General features: G+C 38.7%; 1 non-coding gene across 1 annotated transcript; it reads left to right on the forward strand.

Moving 5' to 3' along the window:
• The first annotated feature begins 692 nt into the window (after nt 1-692).
• On the forward strand, nt 693-796 carry LOC118663951. Its single transcript, XR_004970232.1, has one exon. It is a non-coding gene; the product is annotated as a U6 spliceosomal RNA (small nuclear RNA).
• The last annotated feature ends 23,255 nt before the right edge of the window (nt 797-24,051 follow it).

Genomic DNA, 24,051 nt, shown 5'->3' on the forward strand with positions numbered 1-24,051 from the left:
ACTGCCTGTTTTCCTATCCATTCAAATTTTTACTCCAAAGTCATCTTGACATAGTTAGAGTGGGCTCGGACAAACTTTTTGCCAGAATCTATCATTTAAAAGCATGGCTTTGTGTTGGAGAGAATGCAGTCACTGTATTCAGCTATCTATCAGCCTGCACACTCCCCTAATTCCATACAAGAGACCGGGGTTTTGGAATCTCTCTCTCTCTCTCTCTTTCTTTTTCCTGATTTTATGCCAATTTCTTACTGACTGCCAGAGAATCAACCAATAAGTAAATAAACATTGGCAGAGGTAAACTTAGATTGGCCATGTTTACCTCCCAGTCCCATCTAGAAGGGGCTGCTATGCCGTTATCTAACTCATAAATGTTTACTTATATTTAACTATTTTGGTCTATTTGCTTGGCAAACTGGAAGTAATGATGAACATTTATATGTCCCTTGCTAAAAAGTACAGTGGCATATTTGGACGCATGATCTCAGTTGCATGGTCATTTACAATTTATTTGTGTATTACATATCATGAAGCTAATCACGTCTAGCAACTTGGATGCCAGGAAGAGAGGAGACATAATGGAGGTCTATCCACAGACATTAGAAATGAAGGATTAGATCTGAGTTACGATTTTAAAAAGGGAAATATTTAAAATGATATGCTGTAATATCTCCAACAATTAACAAAAGGACATAGTGCTCGCTTCAGGGGCACATCTTAAATTGGAACAATACAGAGAAGATTAGCATGGCCCCTAAGCAAGGATGACATGCAAATTCGTGAAGCATTCCATATTTTTTTTTAAAAGGAAAGTATATAAATAGGTCTAAAATATGTTTACATTGATGTGCCCTCATTAAAAACCAAAGAAATGCAAGTGCAAGTGACATACATTTTTAAATTAGTCCAAAATGTAAAAATGTAAAAACACACACACACACACACCACTCAGTAATAGTTGTCATTTGGATACACTATCTGTAGAAGTGACATTTCATGCAATATTTCTGAAGAGTGATTTTGCTAGCTATTAAAAGGCTTGGAAATGTAGATGCTATTTACATAGCGATTCTGTTTTAAGAAAGCAAACCCAAGGACATAAAGAAGAATGTGAACAAAATTTTAACATCAAGAGTATTTATCATAATGACAGGTCACTGTAAATGGTAAAAAACAAAAGGAAAAAAGTTATGCTACATGTATGCAATAAAATGCTTTGAAACCACATAATATATAAAATGAAAATAAGAAGCATGGTGTACTCATAGCTTTGGTTTATACTGGCATGCAGTGAAATGTATGGGCCTTTTACAAGGCTAGTTTTAGGGACATTTCTCAAAATGCCCTCAATATATTTTTGGGTGTATTATATTAGACTTGAGTAACTTTAGTAACCCACCCCTCCCAAAAAATGAAATTCAGTTTTGATATAAACTACTGGCAGGAACAAAAGTAACCTGAATAGTCAAAGTATAAAGACCTCATTAGGACAGCACTCTGTGGAGATTTGAATTGTTAGAGAAAAATGAGTCTTAGGTAACTATATCTATTCCAACAGCTCAAGATAGATAGTAAGCAGAAGTAAAAAAAAAAAAAAAGGAAAGAAAAAGTAACGACAGAGCCTCAAATGCAGAACAACTGTGTAAGATAAGTGGATCTAGAAATTGTGTTTTCTGACCTCAAAATATGTAAAGGACACACTTTCCATTCCTGAAGTATGAACACTTTTTAAAACTAGCATTGTGCTTATTAATAAGATTCTGTTTCAGAATACGCTGAGTATGGCATCTATGAATGATTAAAATCCAATTATTGCAGCACAATTTACCATAGCTAAGATCTGGAAACAGCCTAAGTGCCCATCAGCAGATGAGTGGATTAAAAAACTGTGGTACAGCCTAACCGGTTTGGCTCAGGGGATAGAGCGTCGGCCTGTGGACTGAAAGGTCCCAGGTTCGATTCTGGTCAAGGGCATGTACCTTGGTTGTAGGCACATCCCCAGTAGGAGGTGTGCAGGAGGCAGCTGATGGATGTTTCTCTTTCATCGATGTTTCTACCTCTCAATTCCTCTCCCTTCCTCTCTGTAAAAAATCAATAAAATATATTTAAAAACAAAAAAACAAAAACCTGTGGTACATCTACACAATGGAATACTATGCTACAGTAAAAAAGAAGGAATTCTTACCATTTGCAACAGCATGGTTAGAACTAGAGAGCATTATGCTAAGCGAAATAAGTCAGTCAGAGAAAGATAAATATCACATGATCTCACTCATTGTGGAATATAATGAACAACATAAACTGATGAACAAAAACAGATCCAGAAACAGAGAAGCATCAATCAGACCGTCAAACCTCAGAGGGAAGGTAGGGGAGGGTGGGTTTAAGGGGGAGAGATCAACCAAAGGACTTGTATGCATGCATATAAGCCTAACCAATGGACACAGGCAATAGGGAGGTGAGGGCATGAGTGGGGGGCATCGGGGGCAATGGCGAGATAAGGACACATATGTAATACCTTAATCAATAAAGAAGATAAATAAATAAATAAACAAACAAACAAACAAATAAATCCGATTATCCCTGTCCGTTAGGAAGGGGCTGGAAAGGAGCTCAGTGCTTCAGAATCAAGGTTTCCACAAATTGTGAAATCTCAAGACAGGCCACTTCATCATTCTGTTTTTCTTTTACTTTCAAAAAACTAGAGGATATTTATGGAATTTGGCACATTACTATAGAAAGATTCAATGAAATAAATACAGTAAAACTCATGAAATAGCACTTATCCATTGTAAGCAATGGATTATTAGAGATTTGAAGTTTGCTCTATTTTCCCTTTGCACTATTTTGCATGTTTGGTATACTGCACCACTCCATCTAACCTCTGTGTTTATGAGATGTGGGACCATGCTCTCCCCTAATTCCTTTGGTCAGTAACTAACGGATGATCATGGCAATTATTCCTTCAGGCTAGTTATTATCTTCCCTTTATCATTTGCCTTTTAAAATAGTTTTGTTTCAAAGGGGTTTTATGGAAATGTATATTTTCCTATATAACAGAATCTAACAACCAGGTCAAAGTGAGTAATTAGCAAACTTGGCAAAATATTAAGGCTTAAAAATATAGGATGAAATCATTTGTAAGTTTAGTATCTCACTGGCTTTCAGAAATTTACACTTTGTTCCTTAGAAGCTGACGATGGAGTAAGCAATATAGTTACCATGGAGCTCAGGAACTTCCTAAGAGAAGGTTTGGTCAGGACAAGCACAGCTATTTCTGTCTATGAATCTGAGAGAAAATACTCCCATGGGTTCCTATCAGAAAGAAGCTTAGTGACTTGCAAACAACACCATCATCAACACCTTTGGTCCTAATATGAAGAAAAGCGATGAGTGTTCTAGAATTGTTTCTTAGAAGTTTCCTCTTTGTAAGCTGGTAGAAAAATGCTAAAGCATAGCTTGATAAATGCCAAAATAATGTGATCCTGGTATAATTCTTTAGTAAAGAGAGTTGATATAATATATGAGAACAGAGAGAACGTCCCACTGGAATTCTTTATTCCTGATATATATTTCCTTGGTGAAGTCTGAGGACAGTGTGATAAAGAATTTTCTCTTAATTGTGGGAGGATGAATCTTATTTTCGTCAGACTTTCCACTAGTTGGATGAGGCCCACATTCATGGAAGACAGTCTGTTGTACTTTATTGGAACAAATGTTGATCTCACCTCAAAACACCCTCTTAGATATACCAAGAGTAAAGTGACCAAATGTCCTGCACCCTGTGTCCCACACAAGTCAATTCATAAAATTAACCACCCCGGAATACAGAAAGGCAAAATTGAATGCCTGCCGATCCCTGTGATGGTCATAAGCCTGCTCTTTCGTCTCATTGGCCCAAACTCTGTCACATGGCTACACCTATCTGTATGGGTGATTAGGAAACTGAGACTTGTAGCCAGACGCATTGCCATCTCAAAAAACAAACAAACCAGGACTCTTTTAATTCACAGTGTCTTTAGTCTATAAAACAATAAGTCAATATATTCTATAAATCACATACATAGAAAATAAATATTCACCTAATTTCTCCAGGTAATGACTCAAAAAGTCACAGTTTCTAACCTGTACTTTCTGCCCCTCACAGAGGCCTTTCATAAACTTACTTAGATTTACACATCCTGGCTCATTTATTCTCTTTAACATCACAAATCATAGATGACATCAAAATTATGATTTTCTAGTGCTTATTATTTTTCATTGTCTCCCCCCATACACACTGGACAATAGATGCTGTGTCCAGAATTCTATTTACCACTTCAGACTTGTAGCCTCTATACTTAGATAGAAGGGCACCTGGTATGGTTGTCACTTAATAAATAATTGCAGATTAACTGAGTAAAATCTAAATGCTTACTGATCTTTGAGAGGAAAGATTCATTTGCAGTTAGCAACAAATATTGTCTCATAAAAATGGAGCCTTTAGGTGTCAAATGTTGTGTCATAAAAAGTGTAGATATCTTACTGGTAAGGACATTATCTCTTGCAGTTTTGTAGAAAACTATGATTTATATTTAAGCCATTCCTTCAGATGCAGTAATAATATTCATTCAGTATAGGTGAAACAATCATAAAATCAGAGACAGAAGTCTGAATGATTAACATTTACTGTTCCTGAATTTTGAATAAATATTAATACAGACACCATCTAGACATATAAATAAGATGTGTAATTCAGAAACTGATAAGAAGTGTAATTCAGAAACTGGTACCTCGTTATTTTTTCACCTCATTTCCAAAGAGCATATGAATTTAAAATGCTCTGTGGAGCAACGTCTTTCACTGATTAATGTAATTCTCTAACAGATGGAAGAAAAGACTAGTGCTTCCATTAACATTTTGAAATACCACAAATATATATACTCTGACAAAATTTATTCAAATAGTCGTGGAAAGGGTTTTTATTTTATTAAACAAATTACATTCTAATGCATTCCTACTGTAAAAGGAGGCAAGACAAAGAATAGAAATCACTCTTATCTCCATTTCTCAAGTCCAAGAGGGAAGTTTGCAGAAATCCAAAATCCTTTAGTGCTTTCATACACACACACACACACACACACACACACACACACACACACACATCTTTTCTGTGTCTTCATTTCATAAATGGGATTAAACATATTGTGTTTATTTTAGCAATTAGACTTAGAGATTTTTTTCACATAAATATTAATCTATTGATATATTTTAGCCTATTCACTTTGTATTTATATCATGATATACTATCATTTATTTAGCCTTTGCTTAATGACAAATATTTTGTTTTCTTAAATTATTAGCTAACATTATGCTGTAAAGAACAACCTTAAACAGATAGATCAAGTGCCAATTTTTCCACATTGTTGCCATAATTTGATATAATTAATCTTACACATTTTTATTCTTTTTTATTTTATAAGTTAGTACGAAGGATGGGTCTATTTTTAATATTTTACTAGCTGTTTAGATTTCTTCTGAGATAACATATGCACACGCTTTGACTATTTATATTTCTTCTTACTCATGATATAGGTACATATATAATATACATATATATAATTTTTTAAAATTTTATAGGATTTTAACATTTTATGTTAATCTTCAATATATAAAATATGTTAACAATTTTTCATTCTGATTCTTGTCTTTAATTTATCTTCTTAGTGACTTTTTTCATGTAGAATTTAATTTTATGAGTTTTTTCTTTTCTTTAAGAAGGTCATCTCTAATCCAGTAGTATAAAATTATATTCTAGTATTCTATACATTTAGGTTTTTAGTTTTTCTGTGCTTTATTCTTTAAAAATGCTAGATAAGGGTCTGAAATGTATTTTTTTGTCAAATAGATAGCTCATAGCTTTAATATCTGCTGTACATCTTATTCTTATGAAATTTTTGTTAAACCTAATTTATCATGCATAATCCTATCTAATAAAGAGGGAATATGATAATTGACCCTCATGCTGTCACAAAGATGGCAGCGCCCATAACCAATAAGGAGGGACTATGCTAGTTGGCTGACTCGCCCTCAAAGATGGCAGTACCCACAGCCAATAAGGAGGGAATATGCTAATTGACTGCCCCACCCTCAAAGATGGCGATGCCCACAGCCAATAAGGAGGAAATATGCTAATTGACTACCCCACCCTCAAAGATGGTGGTGCCCACAGCCAATAAGGAGGAAATATGCTAATTGCTGCCCCACCCTCAAAGATGGCAGCTCCCACAGCCAATAAAGAAGGAATATACTAATTGACTGCTACACTCTCAAAGATGGCAGCACCCACAGCCCAAGATGGCTGACAGGGGAGGGCAGTTGTGGGTGATCAGGCCAGCAGGGGAGGACAGTTAGGGGTGACCAGGCCAGCAGGGGAGGGCAATTGGGGGCGACTGGGCCAGCAGGGGAGGGCAGTTGGGAGACACCAGGACAGGAGGGGAGTGCAGTGGGGGTGATCAGGCCAGCAGGGGAGGGCAGTTGGGTATCAATCAGGCTGGCAGGGGAGTGGTTAGGGGGTGATCAGGCAGGCAGGCAGAAGTGGTTAGGGGCAATCAGACAGGCAGGTAGGCGAGCAGTTGGGAGTCAGCAGTCCCAGATTGTGAGAGGGATGTCTGACTGCTGGTTTTGGGCCTAAACCAGCAGTCAGACATCCCCCGAGGGGTCCCAGATTGGAGAGGGTACAGGTTGGGCTGAGGGACACCGCCCCAGTGCACAAATTTGTGCACCAGGCCTCTAGTATTAAATAATTGGCAATTATTTTGCCAGAGTCACAATATTTCCATTGATTCAACTTCATGACACAACTTTATATATAGTGATGATTGGACCTCTGTATTTTCTCCCATCTACAGTTCCCTATTGAAGTTTGTCTTGTGTCATTTTTTGATAAGAATAATTCAAGTTCACCAGGCATTGAAGGAAATAATGCCAGAGAACTATGAAAATAATACAGGAAATGGATCTTTCATAATGCCCACGACAAGTTTTAAATACATCAAACTAACATTTTAATAGATATTCAAGTTTATGTTCCTACTAAAAATAAAGGAAATCTATGAGAAAGGATTCATTCGGATATATGAAAAAGATCTTTAAAAATGAATGATAATACATATCTTCAAAATTATGTATATATGCAAACAAAAGAAGGGTTAGAAGAAGAAGTTGAATAAATCCTTCATACATATAAGAAATATAAAATATATGAGAAAAAACTTAGAAAATATGAAAAAGAATGTAATTTAATTGCCGACCAGAGTTGCTAAGAGACGGACAGAATTTAGTCAAGAATTCCTATCAAAATCTCAATGATATTTTTTTTTTTTTTGGCAGAAATAGAAGAAACCATCCTAAGAGTCACATGGAATCTCAAAGGACTCCAAATAGCCAAAACACAAAAAACAAACAAACAAACAAAAACACAAGGTTGGAGTTTTCACACTTCCTGGTTTCAAGACTTATTATAATGCTATAGTAATAAAAAAGGTGTGGTACTGGCATACATACGGACCTATATAGACTATGAAATAGAATAGAAAGACCAGCAATAAAACCCTTATATGTGGTCAATGTATCTGACAAGGTTGCCAAGACCATTCAATAGGGAAAAAGACAATCACTAATCATTGAGAAATACAAATCAAAACTAAAATGAGATAGCACCTCACACCTATTAGGATAGCTACTATTAAAAAAAAAAAGAAGGAAGGAAGGAAGGAAGAAAGGAAGGGAAAGAAAAACACTGAAATTAAGAAGTACTGTTCTAAACAAAAAGTATTGTTCTGTCCCCCAAAAGGAAACCAATTTCATATACAACAATTAAAGTTGAATGATCTGCTAAGGAAGAAGAAATCTTTGGCAAATATTTTATTTGTTTTCCTTTTTTTCTTTATTGATTAAGGTATTACATATGTGTCCCCATTGCCCCCCCCCCACCCCCCACTCATGCCCTCACCCCCCTGGTGTCTGTGTCCATTGGTTAGGCTTATATGCATGCATGCAAGTCCTTTGGTTGATATCTCCCCCTTACCCCCACCCTCCCCTACTTTCCCTCTGAGGTTTGACAGTCTGATCGATGCTTCTTTGTCTCTGGATCTGTTTTTGTTCATCAGTTTATGTTGTTCACTATATTCCACAAATGTGTGAGATCATGTGATATTTATCTTTCTCTGGCTGGCTTATTTTGCTTGGCATAATGCTCTCTAGTTCCATCCATGCTGTTGCAAATGGTAAGAATTCTTTCTTTTTTACTGAAGTGTAGTATTCCATTGTGTAGATGTACCACAGTTTTCTAATACATTCATCTGCTAATGGGCATTTAGGCTGTTTCCAAATCTTAGCTATGGTAAATTGTGCTTCTATGAACATAGGGGTGCATGTATTCTTTCTGATTGGTGTTTCTAGTTTCTTGGGCCATAGTCCTAGTAGTGGGATCACTGGGTCAAATGGGAGTTCCATTTTTAGTTTTTTGAGGAAACTCCATACAGTTCTCCAAGGCGGCTGCACCAGTCTGCATTCCCACCAGCAGTGCACAAAGGTTCCTTTTCTCTGCAACTTCGCCAGCACTTGTCATTTGTTGGTTTATTGATGATAGCCATTCTGACAGGTGTGAGATGGTACCACATTATCATTTTGATTTGCATCTCTCAGATTATTAGTGACTTTGATCATATGTTCATGTCTCTTGATCTTCCTCATGTCCTCTTTCGAAAAGTATCTATTTAGGTCCAGCAAGGTTATCATTCAAAATTGAAGGGAAAATAAGGAGTTTCACAGACAAAAAAGGCTAAGGGAGTTTATCACTACCAAGCCAGCAATGCAAGAAATGCAAATATTTGATTTTAATGCTGAATGAAATATGCACCATCTGATTGAAAACAGGAAGGCATCACCAGAGGGCTGAAACTGAAACTTAAAGGTAGAAAAATACTGTGGAAGAAGGTATGAGAGTTTGATGAGACCCAGATTAAGAGCAAGGAAGTTTTTAAAAATGCTGTGTTGATTCCACAATTACAACTGGATCCATAATTGAAAAGAAGGGATCACATGGAAAGTGCTCAAATGTCAGGCAAATGTATCCTCTAAGCAATTTTAATTGGTCACTTAGAGGGGAATCTTTACAACTGTTCATACTCTTTCTAACAGTAAATATTAAACTGTAGTAAACTGGGGGAGGTCAATAGGAAATGTAGACATTTTTGAAGAAAAAAAAATGCAAGTGAAAGTATTTATCTGCACCAATTTGCTGTGAGATAAAGAGGTGGACCCTAGAGACTAACTATTGGCTCTGATGGCTTGAACAAAGTAGTTGAATTGATGGCTCTGCCGGAAGCACATGTAGCTGTCACTCTGCAGGAAATCCAACAGCTAAAAATGACTTATTTGCTTTGAGACACGTGGCTGATTCTTTCTTTCAAATTGTGAACATGGAAGATAGGCAAGCTTTGTTTTTCATAGTCAAGAATACAAAACAAATTCAGTGTCTTCCTTGAGAATATTGAAATTCTCTAGAGCACTACAACCACCTGGTGAGATAAGATTTAGTTATGATTCATCATCAAAGCGACTTAATTTATCACAGTGGTGTTGACATCACAGAGAACTCCAAAGGAACCAAAGGAATGTTAGAACTGCTACAGCACATATTAATGGGGAGGCTGGTTTGTTTGGTCAGATAGAATATAGGGCCATACTAATCAGTTAAATTCTTGGTTATAACTTGAGCTAAAAGAATTCAATGCCTGTGAAGCTGTTTGTGTATTGAAGGATACGTGTATATCACCTGGCTTTTTGTTAGCTATTATATATCAAGTAACCAGGAATAAATATGAATTTAAATAGAGCCAGTATAAAAATTCTTACAGAAAGGAGTAGCTAAAGAAGTACTCTTAAGAGTAAATAATTTCCCAAAGAGCAAATAACATGAAGCATCTGTTCTTATACTTATTTTCCATTTGCATATCTTTTGTGATGAAAGGTTCAGCTCATTTATTAACGAGGCTGTTTGTTTTATATTATTGAACTGTGAGATTTCTTTATGTATTCTGGATTCCAATCCTTTATCAGATAGGTGGTTTTCAAAGGTTTCTCTCTAAGCAAAAGTTTCTATTTCTAAATTTTTAGCATAGTTTTTTGAAGAGCAAAATTTTTCATTTGAAAAGCCCAATTTATCTGTTTGACTTTTTATGTCTCTTAATGTTGGCCTTCTACATACAAATTCATTGCCAAACCCAAGATCACACATATTTTCTTCCATATTACCAGATATTTTATGCTTTTCTGTCATATATTTGCATATATGATTCATTTTAATTTATTTTTTGTAACAAATGTGAGGTATATAGCATGTATCATTTTCTTTTTCAAATGCATGTCCAACTTCCCAGGATCCCTTGTTGAAAAGATTGTCCATTTTGTAATAAACTGTGTTTTCATATTTATCAATGTTAATTGAAGATATTTTTGTAGGTCTATTTCTGGGGGTTATATTCTGTTCCATTTATCTATAAATACTTATTATTTGTCAGTACCATAATACCTTGCCCATCCGATGTGGTTCAGTGATTAAACATTCACCTATGAACCAGGAGGTCACAGTTTAATTCCTGGTCTGGGCACACGCGCAGGTTTCAGTTTGATCCCCAGTGTGGGGCATGTAGGAAGCAGCCAATCAGTGATTCTCTCTCATCACTGATGTTTCTCTCTCTCTGTCTCTCTTCCTTCCTTTCTGAAATCAACAAAAAAATTTTTTTTTAAAAAAATTTTGAGTACTATAGCTTTATAAGTCTTAAAACTGGACATTATGAGTCCACCAACGTTTTTCTTTTTTAGAATTACTTTGGTTATTTTTGTTCATTTCCCTTTTGAATAAATTTTAGAATCAGCATATTAATATCTATCAAGGAATACTTGTGTCTTACTGGCATAGTGATAAGTCAATAGATAAAGTTAAGTAGAATAAATCTTTTTGAGATAGGCTGTGCAGGGCTGTGGTCGGTGAGGCTGGTGAGGCGCCCAGGAAGGTGAGTTTGGGTGTGAAGGCCTCACCTGGTATGGCTGGCACCTGGGGAAGAGAGGCCTGGATCCCTGCTGGCGCGGCTCCAGAGCCTGTAAGGAAAGAGATGGCATAAGGGGCCCTTCCTCTCCCTTCCCATGGTGTCTCCAGGCTCGCGGGGTGGGGTCAGGACCGAGCTCTGGAAGCCTCCCTCCACTGCAGGAAGAGCTTTATTCAAGGGCAGGAGGAACAGGAAGCGAAAGCGCCCCAGGGGCAAATGCTCAGGCTGGCTTAGGCAATGGGCTCCGGAGGGCGTGGAGGGCTCCTCACCCGGGCCGGGCCGGGGCCTGCAGCCGCTCCGCAGTGTCCTGCATGCCCATGTCGCGCAGCACCTGGGCAGCTGACGAGCTTGTCCGCCACGTCCACGACGTCCATGCGCCCCAGTGCCCCCCGGGGGATGCGCACGTAGCCGTCGCGCAGGGGCACGGAGAGCAGCTTCATCTTGAACTTCTTGAGCTCATCAGCAGTCAGCTCCTCCAGCGCATCCAGGATGGCTTCCCGCGTGCCCGCCATGGCTCCAGGGTCCCCGGCCGCAGCTGCGACTCACCGGGGTATCCGCCCACTAGGAAGTCTCCTCTGGGGCGGGACCTGCAGCTTCCCGTCTTCTCCCGACACCACCTCTGCCCCAGCCCGTTGCCCTGGGGTGGGAGTTAGGTCACCCCAGACTATCCCTGTGTTCCTTCTCCCGCCCCCCTGCTCCCAAGGCCTCCGGTGCCAGTCCCTTGGCCATGGAGAGGGGGCGCCAGGAACCGGTCCTCCAGCTGGTCCGCAAGGTGGGACACGGGAGACCAGACGGGAGAGGGAGGCGCTCATGGGTGGTGCCTGCGACTCCAGACTTGCATTAGCTGGCACGGACCAGGAACCCAGTTTACTGGAGTGCCAAGGCTTAGAATCTTGGAATTCAGAAGCCCCGACATCTCCCCCTTCCCCTGAACCTTAGCATCCTCTCCCACATGCCAGAGGATTTTAGAATCAGAATCCTAACAGCCAGAACCTCGTAGCTCGAAATTCCACATACTGGGGAGAAATGAGGTATTAAAAAAAGGGAGGAGCCCTAACTGGTTTGGCTCAGTGGATGGAGCGTCAGCCTTCGGACTGAAGGGTCCCAGGTTCGATTCTGGTCAAGGACATGTACCTTGGCTGCGGGCACATCCCCAGTAGGGAGTGTGCAGGAGGCAGCTGATCAATGTTTTTCATCGATGTTTCTAACTCTCTATCCCTCTCCCTTCCTCTCTGTAAAAAAATCAATAAAATATATTAAAAAAAAAAGAATAAATCTTTTTAAGAAATATTGAGTCTTCCTCTCTGTAAACATGGTATATCTTTCTAGTTATTTATGCATCCATTTCTTTCTTGCATCACTATTCTGTAGTTTCTGGTGTAGAGATCCTGGACATATCTTTGTTAGACTTAAACGTTAACTATTTATAATTCTTTCTCTGTTGCTTTCTCTCTCTCTCTCTCTCTCTCTCTCTCTCTCTCTCTCTCTCTCTCTCATTAATGTGTACATATATATTTAAACATCAAATTTCAGTTGTTTCTTTACTGACATATAATAACATCATTTACTTTTGTATATGGACTTCATAATTGTGTCCTTGCTAAACTCACTTATTACTCCTAGGAGTTTATAATAACCTCTGGGATTTTCTACAGATATAATCATATCAGAGTTTTTTGTGTGCTTCCTTGACAATCTCTATCCATTTTGGTTCTTTTTCTTGTCTTATTTCACTGTTTAGGTCTTGTAATAAATTGCCTTTTCATATTTACCAATGTTAGTTGATACTTTTGTATGTCTATTTCTGAAACAGAACAATAGGAGATAGATATAGAAAGATATATAGAGATAGAGATAGTGATAGAGATATATGAAATTTATTACATATTGGAATTGGCTCACATGGTTATTGAGGCCAAGAAGTTACAAAATCTACCATCTGCAAGCTGGAGAACCCAGCTTGTAAATTAGCCTGGGTCTGAAGGCCTGAGATCAGAGGCCCAATGGTATAAGTCCTGGTCTGAGTTCAAAAGCCTGAGAACGAGGAGTGCCAAAGTACAAGGGCAGGAAATGAATATCTCAGCTCAAGTGGAGAGAGCAGATTTGCCCTTCTTTTGTCTTTGTTTTGTTCATGTCCTTAGTGGATTGGGTGATACCCACTTACATTGGTGAGTGCGATCATCTTTACTCAGTTTACTGTTCAAATCCTTATCTCGTCTCATGACATCCTCACAGACACTCTCAGCAATGATGACTTACCAGCTATCTAGACATCCTTTGGCACAGTCAAGTTGACACATAAAATATACCTTCACAGTCTTCCACTATGATATGGAATAAAAGGGGGGAGAGAGAACTTCTGAGCCGTGTTTAATCACAGGGAGAAATCATTCAGTCTCTCATCAGTAGGTCAATGTGACCTGTAGAATTTTTTTAGGTATAATTTATCAGGTTAATGATTTCCTGCTTAATTTTTCTCTCAAATTACTGTCAGAGGAGTGGAAGAAGACTATGTATAATTGTAGGTCTGTCTAGTTATGCTTTCAGATCTGTCAGTACATGCCTTTTATGTTTTGCTGCTCTGTTTTTGGATGTATCCCATTTAGAATTTTTATGTCTTCTGGAAGAATTATTTAATCATCATGCAGCACAGCTTTTTATTCCAAAGTTTATTTTTCTGATATTAATATAACTGCCACAGCACTGTGTGTGTGTGTGTGTGTGTGTGTGTGTGTGTGTGTGTGATTTATTTCTCTCCATCCTTTTATTTTTAGCATATATGTGTCCTTAGAGATGGTATTTGGTGGGTTTCTGTGTTCACTATATAGTTGGTTTAAAAATATACCATCTTGCTGGCTGCTTTTTCTTTTTTTTCTTTTCTCTTGCTTACTTGATATCTCCAAATGAATGTTTAAAAGACTTTCAAACCTGACATCTGACATTGAATTTCATCATACTCTTTCCCATCTCAGTTCATGGCAATTCCATTTTTATAGTTGCTCAGGTCAAAATCTCAATATTATGCTTAACCTCTTTTCCCCCTTATATCTCATCCAATCTGTTAGGGAATTATGCTGCTCTGCCTTCAAAGTAGACCCAGGATATGACCCCTTCCTCCACTTGCCGTCACTTCTCACCTGAACCACTGTGAGAGTCTGCTCACTGGGCTCCTGATTAAGTTCTTATACTCCTGCAACATATTTTCAACACAACGGCCAGAGTAGCCCTGTAAATTAAGCCCGGTGGAGTAGTAAAGTGATAACTGAGAAGAATGGCTCTTAATGTATTATTCAGGGGTGAAGTGTCATGGATAAAAGAATGGCTGGATTTAATATTCATCTAGTTGAAGTTTCAGGAAAAGAAACTAGAGAAGATGGATGACAGGCAATATTAAAAAATAGTTGACTATTATCGTGACTTGATAAAAACCATTTGTTAAGCTGGATAAATAAAACCAGAAGGTGAAAAATAAAAAAAAAAAGCAACACTTCTAAATACATCATATTAAAATTATAGGATGGTAAAGACAAAGGTAAAAATTGTAAATAAACAGAAAATAAATAACCTCAATGGAAAGATCATTAAGTGGTTTGTGAATTCTCTGTAGTTTAAAACAGAAATCTGGAGAAATAGAAAACTGTTCTCAAAAAGCGGAGAGAAAAAGAAATCGCTCATTCATTTGATGGAACGCATAGTTCATGAGTACAAGTATATACATTGTGATTATTTTCCTTGCCAGTCTCAGAAACATTAAATGTAGAGAAGCTAAGTATGAAACTCTGTGTAAGCAGAGAGAGCAGGAGTGGTCCAGACAGCTTTCTCTGCATGTCTGCAGAACCTCTCCATCCTGTGTTCATTCAGGCAACCAGTGGCTGCTGGCAGAATAGCTTCTTTTCCGAACTTCTACACGTGAATGTTGACCATGGAAATACCTTTAGCTCAATACAGCTGGTAAATAGAGGCTGTCAATTTGTGGAAGTCACTGGTGGGTTTTGTTGGTGTGTGTTTTTTTTCAGGTTCTGTCAAAACACTATAATGTCAGAGCTTGTGACAATCCTTGTGTCCCATTGCCTTCTCCACAAATACAGGGTGGAGCAAAAGCAGGTTTACAGTTGTGAGTACATCTGTGAAACACAGAGTTTATTTTTACTAGTTTATTATTTACTAGGGGCCCGGTGCATGAAATTTGTGCACTTGGGGGGGGGGTCCCCCAGCCCAGTCTGCCCCCTCTCACAAACTGGGAGCCCTCAGAGGATGTCCTACTAACAGCTGAGGCCCACTCCATGGGGAGCGAGCCTAAGCTACAGTCTGGCCTCCCTTGGTGGGAGGCGACCGAGCTGATCAGGGGGAGGTACCAGTCCCATCACCCCGCTGCTGTAGCCACTGCCATCCACCACAGCCGCCAAAGTGTTTTCATCAACATGGACTGCAGTCCCTTCACCATGAAAAAATGACAACTTTCTTTAGGCATTTTCAAGATGTGTCTTTCATAGGATACGACATTTCTTTCTTTCTTTCTATTTTATCCTCACCTGAGGATATGTTTCTATCATTGATTTTTAGAGAGTGTGGAGAGAGGGAGAGACAGAGAGAAACATCAATGGGAGAGGGACACTTTGATTAGTTGCCTCCTGCACGAGCCCTACCTGGGTCCCAGCCAGGGAGGAGCCTGTAACCTAGGTACATGCCCTTGGTCAGAATCGAACCTGGACCCTGTAGTCGGCTAGGGCAGGATATGACATTTCTTAGCCCCTCCAGCAGCAGACCTTTGCTTTTTCCTCCAGGAGTGAGGTAGAAAAACCCTAGATCACCTTCTTGGAATCTTATAACCCACGTTACCAAGAACACTGCAAGTGGTGGCATACAGGGAGCTTAGCCAATGCGCAGTCAGAAAAGGTGTTTATGCTTGAACTGGTTTGGCTCAGTAGATAGAGCGTCAACCTGCAGACTGAAGGGTCCCAGGTTTTATTCCTGTTAAGGGCATGTACCTTGGTTGGGGGCACATCCCCAGTGGGGAGTGTGCAGGAGACAGCTGATCAATGTTTCTCTCTCATCGATGTTTCTGACAGTCTATTCCTCTCCACTCTTCTCTGTAAAAAATCAATAGTATATATTTTTTAAGAAAACAAAAGGTGTTTCCTCTGCAGTCCATGTGCAGAGGATCCCCTGCATTGTGTCTACTGGGCTAGGGGCATGTCCCCAGCTGCCAGGGGCACGCCCCAAGCCCGGCAGCCCCACGTTGGCTGTGTCCACAGGCTGGGGGGCGTGGATCCCATGGATACAGAGCAGGGCGGCCGCCGGGGGTACACCCCCAAGCCCAGTGGCCCCACGTTCGCTGTGTCCACCGGGCTGGGAGTGTGGACCTGGGCTGCTTGGCATGGATGCATGTGCAAGCGGCCGCGGGGCGGAAGTTCCCACCCTGCCCCATGGCTGCTTGTGCTTGGCTCCCCCGGCTGCTTGTCCCAGGACCCTGGCTTCTTAGCGCCGGTGCCTTAGGCCACTCCTGGCTGGGGCGTTCTGGGACCCTGGCCGCTCAGGGCCTATGCGCAGACCTACAGGCTCAGAGCGGCCTGGGTCTCGAGGATGTTCCCGAGACCCAGGCAGCTCGGTGCCCGTGTATGCAAATTAACCCACCATCTTTGTCAGGATAATTTGCATACTCCAGATTGGCTGGTGGGCATTGCGGATGGATGGTCAATTTGCATCTTTCTCTTTTATTATATAGGATTATTGCATTATTTTCCATGCAAACAACTGTAAACCTATTTATCCTCACCCTGCATACGAAACAAGGCTTCCCTTTTTGCCAAGTTTGATAGGTTGCTACTGGCTGATGAGTAGGTCAAAGATGCCCTTATGTTTTTCACCTTCATAATTTCATGAAAATTGCTGAGGTTTCATATTTGTGGGAAAGACCTCTATTTTCTTCAATAAAAAATAAAAATCTTGCTTACATTTGTGAACCCCTTTGGTGGGAAATAAGAAAATGGCCAGTCACTTTACCTCAAAACTTGTGATATTGTCATAGCTAACAAAAGTCTTAAAATTATTCTGTTCTGTTATAAATCCATGGGTCTTTTCTTGTTCCTGCCAGCTAAAATGTGCTAAAGATATCGCTCTTTCAAAATTACCTCTGATTTCATCAATTGTGACTTGTATTTTAAAAGTTAGTGTATTTACTGTGTATTTTCCTATTCTCTTATTTTCTCTTTAGGAAAAAATACAAAGTATAAAATAGCATTTCATTTTAAATGTAAAATATTGAAAATGGTTTTACAAAGACCCATTCATCCTAAGTTTTAAATGTCTAACATACCTACACTTGTGAGTTATATACAGATAAAGTCTATGTGTTTATATGAATAGTTAACATAAGTAGCCTACTTCCAAAGATTTCTTATCAGCAATTAATGAAAAATCATGAAAAGCAGGTTGGTTACAATATGGTACACTTACCTGAATCCAGGTGATGTGCCTTTACTTTTTGAATTTTAAGAAGAGCGACATAAGAGTGTTTACTTTTTTGGGCTAGTTAGGGAGATAGTGGTGGTGATCAAATTTTTTTATTTCCTCTTTTAGTCACATAAAGACTATTAGAAAGAGGTTTTATAAGGTCTTCTCAGGGCAAAACTTCTTACTAAATTATACTTGCAACATTTTTTCATTGTTGAAGTTTCTTCTTTTTTAGCTTTCTCCATTGTATTGTATTTTCCTAGCTATATTGTCCTGCCAAAACGGCTTTTAAAAATGGTGCATATGAAAGTTTATGAGGAAATAGAATTCTAGATGTGTTTCAGAAGCAGCTGAAGGCTCCCTGTAGCTTCTCAGAAAGACTGATGATTCTCACAATATAAATGAACTGTATTTCTTCCTAGTTCCATAAGCATACCACAAGATTCTGATAAATTCTCACATTCTTGTCTGCAATCACCTGTTGTAATTTAAACTTGGAGAGTCTGTTCCCCTCCTAAGCCTGATGAAGTCTATTCAGGGAGCATAGTGATGCACGGACAGGACATATTTCAGCTCTGATCATCTTGGTGTATTGGTGCTGATAGGATGGAATTGGTTCTTTCAAGGGCTTCTGTATTCCACAGCATAATACTAAGTTAACTTAGCTGATAAAGTATTACAGGGCATTCAGTGTTTGATGGAACACTAAAATTTGTTCATTTTAAACATGTTTGAGCCAAAACCAGTTTGGCTCAGTGGATAGAGCGTCGGCCTGCGGACTGGGGGGTCCTAGGTTCGATTCCAGTTAAGGGCATGTACCTGGGTTGCGGGCACATCCCCAGTAGGAAATGTGCAGGAGGCAGCTGATCAATGTTTCTCTCTCATTGATGTTTCTGACTCTCTATCTCTCTCCCTTCCTCTCTGTAAAAAAATCAATAAAATATATTTTAAAAAAAACATGTTTGATTCAACAAATTTAAGCAATCAAAATGAAGTTTGTTTTTACTTTCTATAAAAATATATGCATATATACACACATATGTGTAAAATGTCATTTATAAATTACTAGAGGCCCGGTACACAAAATTTGTGCACTAGGGGGCTGGGGGAGGGCAGGTTCCTCAGCCCTGCCTGTGCCTTCTCACAGTCGGGGAGCCCTTGGGGGATGTCCAACTACCCCAGAGGCGGGAGAGGCTCCTGTTACCGCCAGCTGCGCTCGCCAGCCATGAGCTCAGCTCAGGGCTTCTGGCTGAGTGACGCTCCCTTTGCAGGAGCACACTGACCACCAGGGGGCAGCTCCTGCATTGAGTTTCTGCCCCCTGGTGGTCAGTGCACAGTGCACGTCATAGCAAGTGGTCTTTCTGCTGTTCAGTCGATTTGCATATCAGCCTTTTAGTATATAAGATATTTTGTGCATGCATGTAGACTTTTAAACTTGTTACATAATAAATATGCTTAAAAGTACATGCTGGTATTATCTTGGTTTCCTATTTTCTTTTAAAATTTTTTCTTTGAGATCACCTGGTTTAAATCATAGAGGAAATCCAACTATAATACCAAAATGTACAAAAAGTTTCCACCAGAAAGCATACATTCTGCAGGCTTTCGCATAAACTATTGATTATCTATCAATTCAATTTAATTTCAATTCAAATGCATTCAATAAATATACAATGAACATATGTTATATATGGTGACTTATATTAGATACCTTAAAAAATTTTTAAAAATTAGCCGGCCACAGTCTCAGATTTTAGAGTTGAAAGTATAATATAAATGACAAAGTCATAAAACATTTAGTCAATTTATAAGAGTTCATAGAAGAATATTGTGACTCCTTTTGGGGAGATAGCTAAGAAAGGGGTCATGAAACAAGTGTTATACCTATACCATTGAACATTTAGATATGATTAGTGCTAGTTGTTATTATATGATGATGATGATGATGATGATGATGATGATGATGAAAAAGACCAAGAAGGGTACAGAATTTAGGAGTTTGTAGGCCATTGGGACCATATGTAATGTACATACATACCTAGGGAGAAAGTGGCAGAAAAGCTGGAGCTTATACATAATATTTTGTGGGCATAATTAAGCATTATGAGCTCTTAGAGATTTGTAGGTGGAAGGGTGGAGTTATGAAAGCTGGACATTGGAAAGTTTATAGTAGCAGGTGCATGTGTAAAAGGATTGCAGAGGGAATGAAGAGACTAGTGAGAAGGTCATTCTGACATTTGTGGGGGGGAAGCTGACACAAGCACCTTCATAATTGTCTCCTGGCAACCCCTCCAGCCTCATTCCCTGCTACTCTTCCTCCCATCCCAGCAATGAATACAGACATATAGTCAGCAGGTCCCATATGCTCTCATGTGTATATGCCTTCACACATGTCCGCACACTGGTGGCTAGCACACCTGGACTTACCTCTCAAATCCCTTAATCTTTCAAAAGCTCCTTCTACCCACCCAGGCTCATCTGCATGTAGTCATGGAGGGAGAGTAGCATTTTAATTTCTGGTTGCTGCAGCCTTCAGAACTCGTATCTTGGTCAAATTCACCCTTGCAGCATTATTTTCAGCGTTGTTAGTCACTAGTATTGCTGCCCCAGCATGCCTGATGGGAAATGTTACAAACAGGATTGAAAAGATTGTGCTCAAGAGCATTATCCCTGTGCTCGAGAGCAGCAGAACACTGCCGCTTTAAATTAGGAAAGATTACGGGCAATGAAAATTCCAGTGAAGATGTGGCTTGTTGCAGGCATTGTGATCATTTCATTAGACTGTTGTGTGATGCATACGTGCCATTTTGAAGGATAAAGACCACCTTCAGGAATAACTTTGGTTTCCACAGGGAGAAGTAATGAATGTTTGCAGTAGAATCCACAGTATGAAAGTCACACTTCACATCTTTTGACAAGTTTCAGAAATCATATTTGAATGTTAGAAGAGATTATATAAAAATGCCCAAGAATGACTAAATCCTGAGTACCTCCATTTAAGAAATTGTCATATAGTTACAGAATCTTGACTGAAATGCTTTCATTGTGTGGGCACAGATTTTGAAGCTATACGTTAGTGCAGCTTTTTTTGCACTCTACCCTGTCACGGTGTGGCAAATTGAGATAACTTCCCTGGACGTAACAGTGGAACAGATTTGGTTCCTGTCGTGCCCATTAACAGGGCAGTGACTCCAGGAGGCAGCTGGTAGGAGGGAAGGAAGTGTACCAGTTGGTGCTAAACAAAGCCATGTGGCTTATAAAATCATCACAGTCAGTTTGGAAAGTAGCAATGTAAGACAATTACCCTCTGGATGGAAAAAAAATAAGGTAGAATATAGCTATATACACACATAAAATATTTCATGTTCTTTGATTCATTCAACAGATATTTATTGAATGCTAGAACACATGTAAATAACCAAGAAGGGGCATTCATAGTATTGAGAGAAAGTGTTTCCACCCACTCAATTTTCATGCTGTGATGTGGAAAAATATTGTTATAATTATAATTAACATTTCTTTTAAACAACTTAGTTATTGCCAATATGATTTATTTTATGAGTGAAATAATCAAATATGAAATCAAGTTAGTATCTTATCTAAAACTATGAAGTGCTATTCCAAACCAGAACACATATAAATAGCTCCCCCCAAAAAAATTCATAGTATTGAGAGAAGAGTGAGCAGAAGAGGAACAGAATTCAGGGTAAATAATAAAAATATTTTTTTTTCTTTTTTAATGGGGTGTTTGCATAAGTTTATGGACAAAGGAAACAGAAATTAGATGAAAGGGAAAGGCATTTCATTTGGGAATAACTACATATGCAAAATCATGGAGGTGGGAATCAGTGTTTTGTGTGGATTATATATTTAGAAATGCAGGTTTTATATTATTCAAATGGAATTACATTCTTAAATACTTCTGTGATTTTCACATAGGAATTTTTCTTGTTGGTAAAGAAAGAAAGAAAATCTTATAAAGAGACTATAACTTTACCTTTTTTTCTTTTAAATTTTCTATTTAGAAAAATGTTTATGTTTCCATTGTGACTGTTTTAGGAAAACCTAAATTACATGCTATCGACCTTTGATAAATATTCTGTGAAGCCCTACAATATTAAGGAGGTTTCCTAATAAAAATTAAGATTGTATGAGAAAGAACTTGAGAATAAAAAAATTACTAGTCAAGAAAAACACACAACAGATGATTACTCTGCATTTCTGCACCAGAGTTGATTAATTTTGATTCCTTGTGCATTGAAAAATGTTTCTATCTACTCAATTTTTATGCTGTAATGTGGAAAACTATTGGAATAATTATAATTAATATTTATTTTAAACAACTTAGTTTTTGACAATATGATTTATTACATGAGTGAAATAATCAAATATAAAATCAAATTAGTTTTGGATTAGTATCTTATCTAACACTATGACGTGCTATATAACTATAATGATATTTCACTATAATAAAAATTTCAAAGAAATAAAAATAACTTGCTTTCAAAATCCTCATAGAGTTCACTATGGTAAAATGAGATCTATGTTAGTGATAGATACAGATACACACATATGTACATATACATATAAATTTAATTATAGACTTACTGATATGTACCCTATTTAATAGATGCTCAGTTTGAAGATATTCAGGCAAACATTTCTATGAAAAGAGATAGACAGAATTATAGTATATAGACACTAACCTAGCAAAGCAAGAATTAAAACAAACACAACCAATCTACTGTGCTGGCGCCTCTCACCACCGCACAGCACAGGCTCTTGCTAGTGGGTTTGTAAAGGTCACCTTTCTCTGTTGGTTCTTTCTAGGCTTTTTGTCCTGTCCCTGCAGTTCTTTTCAGGCAGGCATGTGGCTGCTCTGTTTATGGGCTGACCCCTGCCGAGGGCCTGCCCAGCCTGTCACTTTCCTCTCTGATTGCCTTAATAAGGACAACTGTCTCATGTTTCTTAAAATTCAAAGAAAAACAGACTGTTTCTTCCACTAAATGTCCCAGAGTGTCCTGTTCCCCAAATGAAATTAAACAAACAAATCTGGGCCATTATTTCTTACATTCCAAAACAGAGCGGTAGAGAGGCGGTAGGAGTTTAAGGTTAACATTTGAGGAAGTTGAAGCATTGGAGAAGAAATGACAGAATGCTTCGACGGCTAAGTAGCCAGAGCCACTCTGTCCTGAGCCCGCTTCCACAGGCAATTGATTGTCTGCTGCTGAGCATTCTTTTTGTATTATCTTGGGACCGAACAGGAAGAGATGACAGCCTCCAAGTCACTCATGTCCTCACAAAGAATGACTTCCTCCTCTCTGAGTGGATTGTCACGAAGATTGTGATTGTGATGGCAGTGGGTGAGAAGGTGAAGGAGGAGAGAAGGAGAAACGGATAAGAGGAGGAAAAGACAGAGAGGGAAGAGAAGGAATGGGAGGAGGAGGAGCAGGAGAAGGAGGGAAGAACAGTAAGAGAAAAGGAGGAGGAAGGGTGTTTATTTAGTTAATCGGTGCCAATTCTTACATACACTAACCTCATTAGTCCTCATTACAATCCGATGTAGTAGTGACTATTATTTTATAGATGAGAACACACAATTTTTAAATGACATTGATGCTAATATTGTACCAATAAGTGGTGAAGCTAGGGTTCACCAGAGCTCACACTCATACCAAATTTATGTTTCCCACCATGGTCTTCCCCAATCTTTCAGTGATGTTTCTAGTTTCCACAGAGGACTAGTAGTCTTAGGCAGCCACTGAAGCAGAGAGCAATTCCGATTTCTTTCCCACTATTTGGTGAAATGGTCCTGTTTTCTAGTATAATGGTTCAACTACTCCCCTCTGACTGATTGTAGGTGAACAAAGAATAATTGGAATTATTTCACTCAAGTTAGTTCCATAAGGCAGCAAGCTTGAAGAAGAAATATCAGATAAACTAGGTACATGCTGGGATTTCAAATTCATTATGTTGAGACATAAAATGAGACTGGATAATTCTGTAAAATACCCTTTGCCTGTTCATTATATTATCCTCAAATCTACTAAGTGGAAGGAATCCCAAGTAGATTGCTGGTAGCCTTGTGTTTTCTCTATGCCTCTAGCCAATTTCTCTAATACAGGGGTCCTCAAACTACAGCCCGTGGGCCACATGCAAATACAAATATTGTATTTGTTCCCGTTTTGTTTTTTTACTTCAAAATAAGATATGTGCATTGTGCATAGGAATTTGTTCATAGTTTTTTTTAAACTATAGTCCGGCCCTCCAACGGTCTGAGGGACAGTGAACTGGCCTCCTGTTTAAAAAGTTTGAGGACCCCTGCTCTAATAGCTTACCAAACATCCTAGCAGATCGTTATGTTTACAAATATAATGAGCTGGGCATCATTTCACCCTGAGAGCACTCTTCAAACCTATGTCATCTTGGAGTTTTCAAAAGTATGTTGCCAAAGCTGATAACAAGGCCACATAAGAAATTAAACATTGTCCTTAAAAAAATTCTAAGA

Source organism: Myotis myotis, unplaced genomic scaffold, assembly GCF_014108235.1.
Source record: "Myotis myotis isolate mMyoMyo1 unplaced genomic scaffold, mMyoMyo1.p scaffold_m19_p_9, whole genome shotgun sequence".
NCBI classification, from domain to species: Eukaryota; Metazoa; Chordata; class Mammalia; order Chiroptera; family Vespertilionidae; genus Myotis; species Myotis myotis.